We start from the raw sequence: 17,026 nt of genomic DNA, 5'->3' as shown, positions 1-17,026 counted from the left end.
ACCTCTGGGTAAAAAAACCTTATCCTCACATCGCCCCTAAACCTCCTGCCCCTCACCTTGAACTTGTGTCCCCTCGTGACTGATCCTTCAACAAAGGGGAACAGCTGCTCCCTATCCACCCTATCCATGCCCCTCATAAACTTGCACACCTTGATCAGGTCGCCTCTCAGTCTTCTCTGCTCCAATGAAAACAACCCAAGTCTATCCAACCTCTCTTCATAACTTAAACGTTTCATCCCAGGCAACATCCTGGTGAATCTCCTCTGCTCCCCCTCCAATGCAATCACATCCTTCCTATAATGTGGCGACCAGAACTGCACACAGTACTCCAGCTGTGGCCTCACCAAGGTTCTATACAACTCCAACATGAGCTCCCTACTTTTGTAATCTATGCCTCGATTGATAAAGGCAAGTGTCCCAAATGCCTTTTTCACCACCCCATTAACATACCCCTCCACCTTCAGAGATCTATGGACACACACGCCATGGTCCCTTTGTTCCTCAGAACGTCCTCGTGTCATGCTATTCATTGAATGCTTCCTTGTCAAATTACTCCTTCCAAAGTGTATCACCTCACAGTTTTCAGGGTTAAATTCCATCTGCCACTTATCTGCCCATTTGACCATCCCATCTATATCTTCCTGTAGCCCAAGACACTCAACCTCACTGTTAACCATCCGGCCAATCTTTGTGTCATCCGAAAACTTACTAATCCTATCCCCCACATGGTCATCTATGTCGTTTATATAAATTATGTATAATAGGGGACCCAGCACAGATCCCTGTGGTATGCCACTGGACACGGGCTTCCAGTCACTAAAGCAGCCTTCTGTCATCACCCTCTGTCTCCTACAACTAATCCAATTGTGAATCCACCTCATCAAATTACCCTGTATCCCATGTGCATTTGCTCTCTTTATAAGTCTCCCATGTGGGACCTTGTCAAGGGCTTTGCTGAAATCCATATAAACTACATCAACTGCACTACCCTCATCTACACACCTGGTCACCTCCTCAAGAAATTCAATCAAATTTGTTAGGCATGACCTCCCTCTGACAAAGCCATGCTGACTATCCCTGATCAAACCTTGCCTCTCCAAGTGGAGATAGATTCTCTCCTTCAGAATTTTGTCCAATATTTTCCCTACTACTGACGTGAGACTCACTGGCCTGCAGTTCCCTGGCTTATCTCTACAACCCTTCTTAAATAGCGGAACCAGATTAGCTGTTCTCCTGTCCTCTGGCACCTCCCCTGTGGCCAGAGAGGAATTGAAAATTTGGATCAGAGTCCCTGCAATCTCCTCCCTTGCCTCCCTCAGCAGTCTGGGACGCAAATCATCCAGACCTGGAGATTTGTCCACTTTTAAACCTGCCAACACCTACAATACCTTGTCACTCCCTATATCAACTTGCTCAAGAACCTCGCAGTCTCTCTCCCTGAGTTCCATACCTTCATCCTCATTCTCTTGGGTGAAGACGGATGTGAAGAATTCGTTCAACACTCTACTGATCTCCTCTGGCTCCATCCATAGATTTCCCCCTTGGTCCCTAATAGGCCCTACTCTTTCCCTGGTTATCCTCTTCCCATTGATATACTTATAGAATATCTTGGGATTTTCCCTACTTTAACTAGCCAGAGCTTTCTCATATGCCCCTTATATGCCACAATTAGCTGTGCTAATTGTTTTCTTAAGCTCCACCCTGCACTTTATGTACTCCACTAATGCCTCTGCTGATTTGCTCCCCTTGTACCTGCTAAAAGCCTCTCTTTTCCTTCTCATCGTATCCTGAATATCTCTGGTCATCCATGGTTCTCTGGGCTTGTTACTCCTTCCTGTCACCCTAGAGGGAACATGTTGAGCGTGTCGCCTCCCAATTTCCGTTTTCAACGCCCCCCACTGCTCTTCTGTTGATTTCTCCACAAGTAGCTGTTCCCAGTCTACCTTGGCGAGACCCGCCTTATTTTACTAAAATCAACTCTACCCCAATCCAAAACATTTTTTTTTTTTGCAACTCGTCTACTTTTTTGTCCATAACAAGCTTAAATTGTACCATGTTGTGATCGTTATCACTAAAATGCTCCCCACCACCACCTCAGCCACCTGTCCAGCTTCATTCCTCAGAATTTGGTCCAGCAATGCACCGTCCCTTGTTGGACCCTCAACATATTGACCTAAAAAGTTCTCCTGTGCACATTTCAAGAAATCCCTCCACTTAACACTATGTTTATCCCAATTAATGTTGGGAAAGTTGAAATCACCTAATATAATTATCCTATTGTTATTGTTTTTACACATCTCCACAAATTGTGCACATATTTGCTCCTCAATTTCCCGCTGACTATCTGGGGGTTTATAATAAACACCTAACAATGTGGCTGCCCCTTTTTTATTCCTAAGCTCTGCCCATAAAGCTTCATTTGATGTCCCCTCCAAGATATCATCTCTCCTTACTGCATTAACTGACTCCTTAACTAATAATGCAATGCCTCCGCCTCTTTTACCCCCTCCCCATCTCGCCTGAAGATTCTATATCCTGAAATGTTGAGCTGCAAATCCTGCCCCTCTCTCAACTACGTCTCAGTGATGACTATTATATCACAATTCCATGTGTCAATTCTCACCCTTAACTCATCCGTTTTACCTGTAATACTCCTGGCATTAAAGTAAGGCCATCCAGCCTTGCCTTACTCCGCTGAAACTTAATGCAGCTGTATTCCCTCTGACTTGATTGTTTTACTGTAATATGATGTGTCCCTATTCTGCTAATGTTCTGTGTCCCCTCCCCCTGCTGAATTAGTTCAAACTCCTCCCAACGGCACTAGCAAACCCGCCCGCAAGGATGTTAGTCCCACTCAGATTCAGATGTAGACTGTCCCACTTGTACAGGTCCCACCTTCCTCAGAAACAGTCCCAATGATCCAGGAATCTAAAAGCCTCCCTCCTGCACCAACTCTTAAGCCACGTATTCATCTGCGTTATTCTCCTATTTCTGTGCTTGCTAGCACGTGGCACTGGGAGTAATCCAGAGATTACAACCCGAGAGGTCCTGATTTTCAGTCTACTGCCTAACTCCCTGAATTCTTGATGCGAGGCCTCATCCCTCTTTCTACCTATGTCATTGGTACCAACATGTACCATGAACTCTGCCTTATCACCGCCCCCCTTCAGGATGCCCTGCAGCCATTCAGTGACATCCCGGACCCTGGCACCAGGGAGGCAACACACCATCCTGGAGTCACGCTGACGGCCACAGTAACGCCTATCTGTTCCCTTGACAATAGTATCCCCTATTACTTTTGCTCTTCCTCTCTTTCTCCCCTCCTGTACAGGCAGGCTGCTTGTGGTGCCAGAAACTAAGCTCTGTCTGCACTCCCTGAAGGGACCAGCACCCTCAACAGCCTCCAAAATGGATTTGCAAGCAAGACCCCAGGGGACTCCTGAACTACCTGCCTGTTTCTCTTGGACTGCCTGGTGGTCACCAATTACCTTCCTTTCTCAAGTCCCTTCAGCTGCGGTGTGACCCCCTCTATAAACGTGCTATCCACGATGCTCTCAGACTCGCAGATGCTCCACAGTGTCCCCAGCCGCCATTCCAGCTCTGAAACCCGAGCTTCCAGGAGCTGCAGCTGGACACACTTCCTGCACACATGCTGGTCCCGGGCACTAGAAATGTTCCCGGCTTCCCACATGGAGCACGAGGAGCACACCATGACTTTGAGCTCTCCTGCCATGACTTATCCCTTTAAATTAAGCCTTTTAAATCAATTACTCTAGGGCCCTTCTTTCCTGATCCTCGTTACTACAGAATATACAAACTATAAACCACAAAAAGACCTTAAACTGTAAGTGATAAAAGTAGTAAATACTTACCTGACCTTACCCACTACTTACCAGTCACTCCTCTCCCTTGTAGCCTCTACTGCTGCAGCAGGGCAAGACCACTCTCTGAAGATTTAAGAAGTTGGAAAGCAAAGAAAAAATGCAAGAACACCTCTTCCACTCTGCACCGAATTCCCACTGTGCACCAAATTGCCAATACCCACACTCACTCTGGCTGTGCCTCACTCTGGATGAGGTCTCTCTCCTGCTCATATGCAAGCACGATTTGATGAATCATTTTATATTTCATCCCTCCACACAGCAGTAATTGATTATTTAATCAGTAATGCTACCCCACCACACCTTTTTAGGCACCTCTCTACCCTGCCTGAAAACTCTATGTCCAGGGATGTTGGGCTGCCATTTTTTGCCCTCTTTAAGTCAAGTCTCCATTATAGCAATGATATCATGCTGCCACATGACTATCTTTTCCCTCAGCTCATTGGCTTTTTTGCTAAATTCCTTGCATTTAAATAAATACCTTTTAACTTTGCCAAATCCCTGTGCATTTAACCTTTGTTTCTTCTGTCTTTCAGAGACACTCGCTAATTTGCTGTCTCCCGCTCTCTGCTCTGAATTTGTCCGACCTGAATCTGCCTTCAGGTTCCCATCCTCCCGCCAACCTAGTTAAAACCCTCCCCAACAACACTAGCAAATCACCCTTAAAGGACACTCGTCCTAGTCCTATTCAGGTGTAGACTGTCTGGTTTGTACAGATCCCACCTTCCCCAGAACCAGTACCAATGCCCCAGAAATCCAAAGCCCTCCCTCCGGCACCATCTCTCCACTCTCTCTTCTGAAGGTGTTGACTCTGACGGGGTTCAGCTCTGTGCTCATCAAAAAGCAGAATACGGAAGCGATGATGGAAATCTTAAATTAAAACAGAAAATGTTGGAAATGAAAACTCAGCAGATTAGGCAGCATCTGTGTCCTGAGAAAAACAGAGTTAGTGTTTCAGCTGTGACCTTTCACCAGGACTGGGAAAAGTGAGAGATGGAATAGGTTCGAAACCAGGGGTGTGTGGGACAAGGACAAAAGGAAGGTTTGTGACCGGGTGGAAGACAGGAGAGGTTGAGTGGCAGAAAAGTTAGTCTCCAGGGCCAAAGGGAATGGAGATGGGGCAAGAAAAGAAGCAAAGAAACAAAACCTGTGCCTGGAGCAGCTGAGCTGCGAACTGAAAAAATAAAACGAAACAAGCAAAGGAAACAAAATGAAGAACGGAGTTTACGGTCTGAAATTGTTGAGCTCAATGTTTCATCTCACTGACCTTCAGTCTGCAACAACCATCGGCTTCATGGTGCCGCCCGCCCAGGTCTCTCGCCGCACGTCTGCCGATCCTGGCGGCTCCGATTCGGGCTCTGAGAGCCGCTGAGACTCGGTCACCCCCGGCTCAGCTTCCAGGAGCCACAATGCGCATGCTCCACGCAAGCAGGCACCTCCAGGGGGGGCGGGACTTTTCTACGCCTGCGCTATGTGGCCTTTCTGATGGCGAGAGGCCGCTTTCCGAGCCGCTGAGCATTCTGGTTATTTCTGTCCGCCATTTCATTCAACAACAACTCAGACAGAGGCCATTCGACTCAGAGTCTGGGCCCTGTCCCATTCCTCTGATCATTTCAGATCAGCCTGAAACTATTGTCATTTCTGTATTCCAATTCCCTTTTAAATGTACAATTGAATCACCAACTCGCTTGTCATTTAAACTTTCCTGCCCTCTACACTACTTTCGAAACAACAAGACAGCAGGTTCTACCAGATATTGTAATGAATAACGACTCACAATCTATTAATAATATGACAATGAATGAACATCTAGCAAAAAGTGACCACAAAGTTTTAGTGGCCGACATTCAGTTCGAGGCTTTCAGGCAGCGCATTCCAAATCACCACAACTTACTGACTTAAAAAAAAATTGCCCAGCTACCACTAAACAATCATGGGCTGTACGCTGGAGCCCTTATCTCGCAGAATGGTGCAGCTGAGTCGTGATCGGTCTGTAGCTCAGAGATCACTGGATCAAAACCATTCTCTACTATTTGTATTCCCATTGACACCAAAGGATAGCATTTGATGCAACACTCAATCACTTTTATTGACAGAATATTTGTATCAGTTTATTACGCCCAGTCAACACTTCAATCTGCAATCTCAAATTGTTTTTATTTACGCAAGGACACAAACTGTAAATGCTGCAAACACACACCAGCTCAGGCTTTCAACTTTCTCGCAACCGTTTTCTCCAAAAGACCTGACATTGGCAGCTGCCCTTCTTCTGTTCTCCTGCACTTGAGGATTATCTGTAAAGTAAAATTTATTCCCTTAGATGGAAACAGTATAGTGCAGTTTATACATATTTGTCAGAAAATGTCAGATCTACACGATCTGACAGTAATTCACCATGTTTATTTGAACAGCAGCGTCCTCCCTGTAACAAGTATCATTCAGAAATACAAGAACGTCAGCAAAACGGAGACAACATTTTCACAAAGACGCAGTTAATAATTATTCGGACAGACATCACCATGATTTCTTAATCACTGGTTAAAAACATGGAATCCCGTCCCCAAATATCACCATGAACTGTTAAAGTGTAGTTTCGTTTGTATTCGTTCGTTTCGGGATTGTATAGATACATATTGCACTAAATACTTCTTTGAGAGCCTCCGATTGTTCCCTGTCTTGTTTTGCATGCTGATTGGGATTTAACGTGTTCAGATTACCACTCATTCCGTCCTTATCGGCCTTACTTAAGGTGAAAACTGTGACATGTGTGTGAACTTTAGACTCGAATTGAATGTCTACCACTAACATTTTGTGGTCACTTATTGCTAGCTGTTCATTCATTGTCATATTATTAATTTATTGTGGGTCGTCATTCATTACAATATCCGGTATAACCTGTTGTCTTATCATTTCTAAAGTAGCGTGGAGGGCAGGACAGTTTAAAATATAAGCGAGTTGCTGGTGCAAGGCTAAAGAGAGTAGTAAAGAGACAAGTAAAGAAATGAAAGATTTGTCTGATGATGATGTGAATGGCAGACGGATGAACAGCTGCCATCCGAAAGTAATGTATGAATTGTTTCATCAGAAGCCATTGGCCTGAAGCTGCATTATTATCTGACTTGATATCCCCATTTTATACTTGTTCTTCCCTCATTTCTCTTCCCATGCCCAGTGGCGTCTGGGGAAGACAAAACAAGTGCTTACATCTGTTTCTATGGCTAGCTTGTTTTCCCCCTGAATCAGGGCGCTCGTGGCAAGAAATTGAGGTGCACAACTCTGCACCAAGCATTGCCAACCAGGAGACTCTCCATCTCTTCCTGCATGCCATAGGCGTATTGGAATGATTTACAGATTGATGATCAACCTGTTTGGCCATCAAGTCCTAGGGTGGGACTCGAACCCAGAGAAGCAGTGACGCTCCTGTGCTGCACCACGGGACACTTATTCCTCATATTATACATTCTACCATAAGTATTCTGGGGAGAACAAGTTACAGGCATGGGAAGTACAATCCATGATTCTTTGTAGCTGAGAATCCCTGTTGGCGATGAGTGTGGTATCATCAGATAGAGGAGTTCTCTGATCAAGACCTGCTGTATCTTTGCCTTCACTTTCAACTGGGACAATTTAACGGTTTGCTATCTGACCTGTTATGCAGGAAACCTGCAGGGATGGCAAAGGGCAGGATCATGAGAAAATTAAATACTAAACAAAGTGGGGCAAGGAAACAACCCATTCTTCATTTCACTCCATTCTTCACCCTGAAGCTGTTGGAAGTGGTACCGTCAAACTGTACAGTACAGTGCATGTTGTAATGAAAGGATGGAGGAGATTTGATGGACAGTCAATTTTATCCAGAATTTGGTAAAGTCCTGCGCTGCTGACAGTGGTGAATGTTTTAGTGCCTTCTCCGAAAACAAGATAAAGATATTCACATACTTTGTCGCCCATGTCTGCAACTGGTTCTCCCTTACTAGAAACTGCAAAAAACAAAACTGTGGCCGAGGGATCGGTGACACATCTCCGCCCTTGATGCCATTGAACAACACCACGCAGAAAAAGTTAGCAAATTCTTATGTCACACAGGAATACATCGAACTTCAGATCAGAAAACTGTGGGTCTGAATCACATCCCAACCCAAGCTACTGTTATCACAGATCTGTGTCTGAATAAATGGAAGCCCCATGCAATAAACACTGTCACATTTGAATGTTTAGTGAGTGAGTTTCATAGAGGGTCCTTAAACTGCCCAGCAAATAAAGTGTCACCTTTCAGCAGAAAATGTGGCCAGAAAATACTAGGAAACTCGAAATTGTATAATTTATCTGTCAGAGCACAGGTATTAACTCCAGGTGACAGATCCGGGCTTTCAGACCTCCTGGGTAGAGAATTTCAAAGATTCACCTCCCTCTGACTGAAGAAATTCCGCCTCACCTCAGTCTTAAGTAGCCTGCCCTTTATTCTGACACTGTGCCCTCTGGTTCTGGACCCACCAGCCAGGGGAATCAACCTATCTACATCTGGCCTCACATGCGGTACCTTATCAAATGCCATTTGGAAATTCAAATATATTACATATACTGGTTCGTCTTCATCTATCCTGCTTGTTATCTCCTCAAAAAAATCTAATGAATTTGTCAGGCATGATTTCCCATTCATGAAACCATGCTGACATGATTGATTATATTGTTCATTTCTAAATGCTCTGCTATTACATCCTTTATAATAGACTCTAACATTTTCCCAGTGACAGTTGTTCAGCTAACTGGCCTATAGTTACCTGTTTTTGTCTCCCTCCCTTTTTGAATAAGAGTGTTGCATTGGAAGTTTTCCAATACTCTGGGACGCTTCCAGAGTCCAAGGATTCTTGGAAGATTACTTCCAGTGGATGCACTGTCTCTGTAGCTACTTCCTTTAATATCCTATGATGCAAGCATGCAGGCCCAGGGGACTTATCAGCCTTGAGCCCTATTCGTTTCCCTAGTACTTTTCCTCTATTGATAGTTATTGTATTTATTCCCCCCACCCCCGCCTTTTTTGCCCCTTGATTATTTAGTATTTTTGGAATGCTATTAGTGTTTTCTACTGTGAAGACTGATCCAAAATATTTATTCAACTCGTCTGCCATTTCCTGGTTCCCCATTATTATTACCCCAGCCTCATTCCCTAAGGGGCCTTTGTTCACTTTGACCTCTCTCTTCCTTTTTGTGTATTAAAAGGAACTCTTACTGTCTGTTTTGATGTTACTCGCTAGTGTACCCTCAAAGTTTATTTTCTCCCTCTTTATTGATCATCATTTGTTAATTTTTAAAGCTTTCCCAATCCTCTTGCTTACCACTAATCTTTGCCACATTATATATTTTTTCTTTCAATTTGATGCTATTGTTAACTTGCTTGATTAACAATAGTTGCTTTATTCCCTTCCAAGAATCCTTTTTCCTCACTGGGATATATCTTTGTTGTGAGCCAGACACTATTATCTTAAATGTCCGCCATTGTTCCTCAACTGTCTTTCCTGGTAAACTCCTTTCCTAGTCCTACCCAGCCAAATCTTCCCTCATTCCCTTGTAATTACCCTTATTTAAGTTAAGCACAGTTGTTTCTGACCCAAGTTTCTCACTCTCAAATTCTAAATTCTACCATGTTATTATCATTGCTTCCTAGGGGATCTCTTACTCTGAGACCATTTATTAGACCTGCCTCATTACACATTGCCAGGTCTAAAACAGCTGGATTTTTGGTTGGATCATCAAAATATTATTCTAGGAAACTGTCCCGAATATAATCTATGAATTCATGCTCGTGGCTGCCTTGGCCAATTTGATTTTCCCAATCTACATGAAGATTAAAGTCACCCAAGATTAATGTACAGCCTTTTTTTTACATGCCTTCATTGTCTTCTGATTTATTCTCTGTACTACGGTATAGCTACTGTTTGGGGCCTATAGACTACTCCCACCAGCGTCTTCTTCCTTTTGTTATATCTTACATCCAACCAAATGGATTCTACTTCTGATCCTAGATCATTTCTTGCCATTGTACTTATTCTATCTCGCACTAACAAAGCTACCCCACCACCCTTTCCTTCCTGCCTGTCCTTTCGAAAAGGCACATACATTTGGATATTTAGTTCCCAGCTTTGATCTCCTTGTAACCATGTCTCCATAATGGCTATAAGATCATGCATATTAACGTCTATTTGTGCTGTTAATTCATTTATCATGTTCTGAATACTACATGCATTTAAGTAAAGAGGCATTGATTTTGCCTTTTTACCATTTTTCCCCCTTTGACCCTATGTCCTGCTGTTTTTTTTATGTTTGTTGACTCTGTCTCTTCCTGTCACACTCTGGGAATTATTGCCTTAATAGCTGCCCTACAATTTTGCCATATCCTTTTACTTTGTAAGCCTATACATTCCCTCTCTAGAACCCTCACCACCCTATCCCACTTCCCCCCTCTATTTAATATAAAGTCTTCTCTGCAGCCCTAGTTATTCGTTTTGCCAGGACATTGGTCCCAGAACGATTCAAGTGAAGCTTCTCCCACCGGAACCACCGCCCTTCTACCCAGTACTGGTGCCAGTGCCTCATGAATGGAAAGCCATTCCTTTCACACCAACCTTTCAGCCACACATTTAACTCATTGACTTTAATTACCCTATGCCAGTTTGCCCATGGCTCAGGTAGTAATAAAACAATATTCCTTGGGAGGTTCCTTTCTTTTTAAATTGCGCTCCTAACTGTTCAAATTGTTTCGCAGAACCTTCTTTCTAATCCTTTCAGTGACATTGGTACTAACATGGACAACAACAACTCGATCCCTCCCCTCCCATCCCATTCCAAGTTCCTCCCCAGCCCTGACGAGATTTCCTTAACCCTGGCACCGGGCAGGCAACACAGCCTTTGTAACTCATGCTCATGGCTGCAGAGAACACTATATATCCCCGTGATTTGACTGTCCCCTATCACTAATACGTTCCTATTTCCTGCCCCCACTTGAATGGCTCCCTGTACAACAGTGCCGTGGTCAGTTCACTCATACTCCCCTGCAGTCCCTGCTCTCATCCACACAGTTTGCAAGAGCCTCATTACTGTTGGACAATTGCAGGAGCCGAGGCTCCTTGAATGCCACCTCCTGGGTCCCCATACCTGTCTCACCAGCAGTCACACCCTCTTGTCCCTGATCACAGACCAAATTTGAATTAACTAATCTGAGGGGTGTGACCACCTCCTGGGGCAAAGTGTCCAGGTAACTTTCCCCCTCCCTGATGTAGCACAATGTCTGCAGCTCGGACACCAGCTCTTCAACTCAGATCCAAAGTTCATCAATCTGTAAGCACTTACTACAGATGTGTTTGCTCTGGATCACCTTGGTGTCCAGCAGGTTCCATATGCTGCAGCAGCAACACACCAACCACCCTGCCATCACTATTATATTCTATTCAATTTATTAATTAATTACTCTAGTATCTCTGCCCTTCACACTTCAAGAATTCCCCGCTCTTTACACTTTATTGTATTTTTTTACACAAGTATGGATCTTATGATGAACAAAGTATTTTCAAGAGAAAAAAGGATGAAAGACCTAAACACAAACTAAAGACCTAACTTTTATTTTAAAGACGAGAAACTCACTAATCCTTCTAATCGATCAGCTGCTTTCCCTGCACTCGCGTTCGGTTGTGGTTCATGATGTCACACAGCCGCTGGTCTCACAGGAAGTCTCCCCGCTCTGTGCGCTCTTTTTAATGAAATATCCCGCATCCTGCACTCTTTTTGAAATGAAGTCTCCACGCTCTGTGCGCTCTTTTTGAAATGAAGTCTCCCCGCTCTGTGCGCTCTGTTTAAAATGATGTCTTCCCGCCCTTCGCGCTCTTATAAAAAATTTAGTCATTGCGCTTCCAGCTCCGTTTTTAAAATGAACTCCATCCGCCCTCTTTTTGAAACAAAGTTTCCCCGGGCTTTTTAAAATGAAGTCTCCCCACTCATTGCGCTTTAAAAAAATTAGTCCCCTGACTCTCAGAACTCTTTTTTAAATGAAGTCTCCCCATTCTTTTTATAATTAAGCCTACCCGCTCTTTTCATTATTAAGTATAATCGCTCTTTTTAAAATGAAGCCTCCGCGTTGTTTGAAAAATGAAATCCCACCAGCTCTTTTTCAAATGGAGTCTCCCTGCTCTTCGCTCTCTTATTAAAATGAAATCTCCCACTTCCCCACTCTTTTAAAATGAAGTCTCCCCGCTCTGCGCGATCTTTTTCAAGGAAGTCTCCTTGCTTTTTTTTTTAGAAAAATGAAGTATCATTGCTCTATTTTAGATTAACTCTCTCCACTCTACGTGCTCTTTTTTCGATGAAGTCTCCCTGCTCTCCGTGCTCTTTTTAAAATGAAGTCTCCCCGCTCTCTGCTCTTTTTAAAATGAAGTCTTCACGCTCACTGCTCTTTTTAAAATGAAGTCTCGCCGCTGTCCACGCTGTTTTTTTAAATGAATGGCAGGCCAGAAGATTGGTCAGAAATATAATGAAGGCAGAAAATGACTAAAAGGTTAATCAGAAGAAAGAAATTAGGGAAATGAGAGCAATCTAGCTAGAAATGTACAAATGGATAGCAAGAGTTTCTACAGATATTTAAACAGGAAAAGGAGTAAGTGAAGTGAAGAGTCAGAAATGGTGCTGAACAATGCGCAATCATCAGCGAACATGCCCACTACTGACCTTATGGTGGGAGAAACATCATGGATGAAACAGCTGAAGATGGTTGGACTAGGACACTGCCCTGAGGAAGTCCTGCAGTGATGTCGTGGAACTGAGAGGATTGACCTCCAACAACCACAATCATCTTCCTTTGTGCTAGATTAGACTGCAACCAGTGAAAAGATTTCCCCCTGATTCCCATTGCCTCCAGCTTTGCTAGGGATCCTTGATGTCACACTCACTCAAATGTGGCCTTGATGCCAAGGGCAGTCAATCTCTCCTCACCTCTGGAGTTCAGCTCCTTTGTCCATTTTTGAACAAAAGCTATAATGAGATCAGAAGCTCGGTGTCCCTGGCAGAACCCAGGCATGCCATCAGTGAGTAGATTATTGCTAAGCAAGTGCCACTTGATTGCACTGTTGATGACCTCTTCCATTACTTTACTGATGATGGAGAGTGATTGATGGGGCGGTAATTGGCCGGGTTGGATTTGTCCTGCTTTATGTGTGCAGGACATACCTTAGAAATGTTCCACATATCCGGGTAGATGCCAGTGTTGCAGCTGTACTTGAACAGCTTGGCTAGGGGCATATTAAGTTCTGGAACACAAGTCTTCAGTACTATTTCCAGAATGTCTTTAGGGGCTATTGCATTTGCCGTGCCCAGTGCTTTCAGCCATTTCCTGATATGTGGAGTGAATCAAATTGACTGAGAACTGGCCTTTGTATTGCTGGGGCCCTCAGAAGTCAGCCGAGATGGATCATCCACTTGGAACGCTGGTTGAAGATATTTGTGAATGTGTCAGTATTGTCATTTGCAATGATATGCTGGGCTCCTCTATCATTGAGGATGGGGATATTTGTGGTGCCTCCTCCTCCAGTGAGTTGTTTAATTGTCCACCACTATTCATGACTGCATATGGCAGGACTGCAGGGCACGGATCTGATCTGTTGGTTTTGGACTCACTTAGCTCTGCCTATCACTTGCTGCCTTTGCTGTTTGGTACCAGGTAGCTCTGTATTATAACTTCACCAGGTTGACACCTCATTTTTAGGTATGCTTGGTACTGCTTCTAGCTTGCCCTCCTCACCCTTCATTGAACTAAGGTTGATCACCTGGCTTGATGGCAATGGCAGAGTCGGTAGTGGGGGGCGGGTATGCTGAGCCTTGAGATTTCAAATTGTGTTCCACTACAATTCTGCTACTCCTGATGGCCCACAGCAGCTTGTTGATGCCCAATTTTGAGTTGCTACATGTGTTCCAAATTGATCCCATTTAGCACGGTGTTAGTGCCACCAAGCTCAATGGAGCACATCCTCAATGTGAAGATGGGACCTTGTCTCCACAAGGACTGTGTGGTAGTCACTCCTGCCAATACTATTAAATACTCTCTTTCAAGGTAATCGGAAAGAGTCAGCATGGTTTTGTGATAGGAAAATCATGTTTAACCCATTTATTAGAGTTATTTTAAAGGGCAACGTGTTGAGTGGATAAATGGGGGCCTGTAGATATACTATACTTGTATTGTGAATGTCAACATGAATGCCCTTTAGGACTCGGCCAGCTCGCCCTGTGCTGGTCGTTCCGAGCCACTTTTGGTGATGGACGTTGACCCTGTGCCGCCACCTCCGCGACATGATCTGTCAGGTATCATTCCATGAGTATGACTATACCTGACTTCGGTGTTGATTAAGGTCTCAGAAGATTGCAGGCTTGAGTCTTGTCGTGATCCTTTTAAACGGAAATCTGGTGGAACTCCCTGAAAACCATGTTTTTACTTGGCAGCTGAAGGTTCTGATTTTTCTTCCAAACATTAAAGGGCTCTTAGGAATTAACACATGAAATGACATAAAAAGCACATTTTAATAAAGAGCATTGCAATTCTCAGAAGGGTGTGTGAAATAAGAATTAAAGCCACCCAGTATTAAAGCGGAATGGAATGAATTTTGGAATAAATAAGATTGTTACATCTCTCGATGTGTTTGCTAAACAATGTTACATCTAACTTTGTTCTGGTGAAGATCAGAAGCAGTGATATCAGTTTGCGCCACTCGCCAGCTGGGCCTGTGGTTGCGCCTCGCCAATCACGTGGGTAATGCAATTCTGCCAGTCCCTGAGGTCAGCTGACATTTTCGGAGAAATTCCAAGTCATCGTGATTTCATCAGGGACCTCATGTTTAAGGTGTGAGTGATGTAAATCATGACCTGATCAAATGTGTGTATCTTTCGCTATTTCCGCGGTGAATTTTCATGCTGACGAGAATCATGTGGGATATGGTCTGGAAATATTTCACACGGACCATCTTTCTGAACGAATGAAATGGCTGGCCGGAAATTTCAAACAATCCCGCGATTCCTGAACCTCGCGGCGGGCCGGCACTGGGGCCGCGGTCATTTCCCTGTCTCTCCCACTTTCTCTCTCCCGCCAGAAATTACTTTCGACATTTCATCCTTTGATATATTTTTTAAAAAGGCGCCACCATGTCATTTTAATTGGGGGGTGGGGTGAGAATGGGGGAACAGAGTGGGTCCCATTTGCTCTTTCTAGCCCTGTCTGTGAGGTTTGTGCTGAGCTGCGGATGGAGTGGTTGTGAAAAGCGTGAATTTTGTAATCCAGAGCACATCAACGATGAGTGCGCATGCGCCTTGCTGCACATTGCCCCCAATAAAGATGACGGACGCGCATCCATGCGCGTGCGCGGCGTTGGCCGCAAACGAAGCCGTCACTCAGTGACACCCGAGTTCAGGGTTTCTGACACAAGCTCAATGCAGCAGCAGTGTGAGCGTCGGTATTGGTTTGTGGATTCAGCGATTAAATTCAAGGTTGCTGTTTCGAGGTCACTCGGAGTTGGCAGAGTTCTGTATTTGTCCTTCATATATTCCGGGGCACTTTGTATCAAGCAGAAGTTAGAAGCAAAAAGTATAAGTAATGTCTGGGAAATACTTAAACAGCAGACAGCCTAGAAAACAGTTTAAATTAATCACTGACCTGACAGAACGGAGGGAAAATGGGGATTAAGCAAAATTCCAATACCCGGAGTATAATCAAGGTGTAAAGAAGCGAATCTAGGAGTAGTACGATACCATCTTCAACACATGGGCTTGTGGCGCAACGGTAGCGCGTCTGACTCCAGATCAGAAGGTTGCGTGTTCAAATCACGTCAAGCTCAAAAAGCTTTACTGCTCAAGTGACAACATGTAATCATTTTGCGGGGATCTTGGCGAACAGGTTAATTTCAAAAGCAATTTCGATAGATGTCTGTGCCAGTATCAGCTGTGACTCACTTGGTAGCACTCTTGCCTTTGAATTCCAAAGTTGTGGATTCAAGTCCCACTCTTGGACTTCAGCATAAGAATCAAGGCTGAAATTCCAGTGAGTAGATACCACTTTTTTAAGCACTTGCTGAGAGTGGCTCAATGGGTAGCTCTCCTACCTCGAAGCTGGAGGTCCAAGGTTCAAATCCCACTCCAGGACTTGTTAATCATGAAATAACCTAGCTACAGAGTATAATGGTGTCAGTCTCCAACCCAGATAAATGAGGAAAACTAGCAACAAGGGCATTTGGCTGTAAAAAAAAACATCCCAGCAGCGCCTTATTTCGTTGAAACTGATCTGTGCGATTACGCACTGCCGTCATAACAGGGCGAAATCTGCCTTTGTTCTAGAATTGTAGTTTAAAATAGTCTTTCCCTGTATCGTTGAACAGCTGCAAAGATTTTAACACAAGAACAGAGTTTCGTTTCTGCGACTGAGGAAGACATTTGGGGGAAGAGGCCACTCACACTGAGAGACTCTTGATACTGGAAGAGATGGGCGCAATTCTATTTCACAATTGAACACTGACATCGAGATTTTGGAAGACCAAGTGAAAAAAACACTGGGTCAGTGATAGAATTCAAACATCATCCCGGGGAATAAGAGGAAGAGAGATTAAAGCAGGTGACTGTATGAACGCTGGAAAAAACAATGACTAAATCCTGTTTTCCGGGAACTCCTGAAGTTTGGATCTGTGATTAAAGTATTTATGAATGAATCTTGGCTCTGTGGCTTAGTTGGTTAAACCGCCTGTCTAGTAAACAGGAGATCCTGGGTTCAAATCCTAGCAGAGCCTTATTCCAATTTCGAAGTTTTTGAGCTGACCTATGCAAAATATGGCTTGGTTCGGGTGAGTACTTCCGAATTGCTGGCTCAAATTGTCCATCCTTGTGCAATAGATTATCTTCTATTCTTTCAATGCAAGGAGAGTTTCGTTTCTTTGACTAAAGAGGAGATTTGTGGAAATTGGTCACTCGCACTGAGAAACTCCCTCGTGCGTTTCTACTGGAAGAGATGGGCGCTTTTCTATTTAATAGTTGAAGCTCAGAAACTGACATCGAGATTTTGGAAGAACAAGACAACAGAACAAGAAAAAAAATCACTGGGTCAGCGAGAGGATTCAAACTTCATAAGA

The 17,026-nt window shown here is 44.0% G+C and overlaps 1 protein-coding gene, 2 long non-coding RNA genes and 2 other non-coding genes across 5 annotated transcripts in view; 3 read left to right on the top strand and 2 right to left on the bottom strand.

The window, feature by feature from the left end:
• The window catches only part of LOC144670320 (uncharacterized), a 33,637-nt gene extending 28,355 nt beyond the window's left edge, over positions 1-5,282 (bottom strand). The window contains exon 1 of the long non-coding RNA XR_013573856.1: positions 5,149-5,282. This is a non-coding gene — a long non-coding RNA (uncharacterized LOC144670320). The remainder of the gene's footprint in view (positions 1-5,148) is intronic.
• Positions 1-17,026, top strand: part of LOC144670314 (histone H2B-like) — a 1,149,071-nt gene that overhangs the window by 516,767 nt on the left and 615,278 nt on the right. The window lies entirely within an intron of this gene.
• The window catches only part of LOC144670321 (uncharacterized), a 132,024-nt gene that overhangs the window by 29,343 nt on the left and 85,655 nt on the right, over positions 1-17,026 (bottom strand). The window lies entirely within an intron of this gene.
• Positions 15,674-15,745, top strand: trnaw-cca (transfer RNA tryptophan (anticodon CCA)). The gene has a single exon. It is a non-coding gene; the product is annotated as a tRNA-Trp (tRNA).
• Positions 16,614-16,687, top strand: trnat-agu (transfer RNA threonine (anticodon AGU)). Its single transcript has one exon. It is a non-coding gene; the product is annotated as a tRNA-Thr (tRNA).

Source organism: Cetorhinus maximus, chromosome 31 (assembly GCF_964194155.1).
Source record: "Cetorhinus maximus chromosome 31, sCetMax3.hap1.1, whole genome shotgun sequence".
In the NCBI taxonomy this organism is placed as follows: Eukaryota; Metazoa; Chordata; class Chondrichthyes; order Lamniformes; family Cetorhinidae; genus Cetorhinus; species Cetorhinus maximus.
This window is presented reverse-complemented; position numbering and strand designations above follow the sequence as displayed.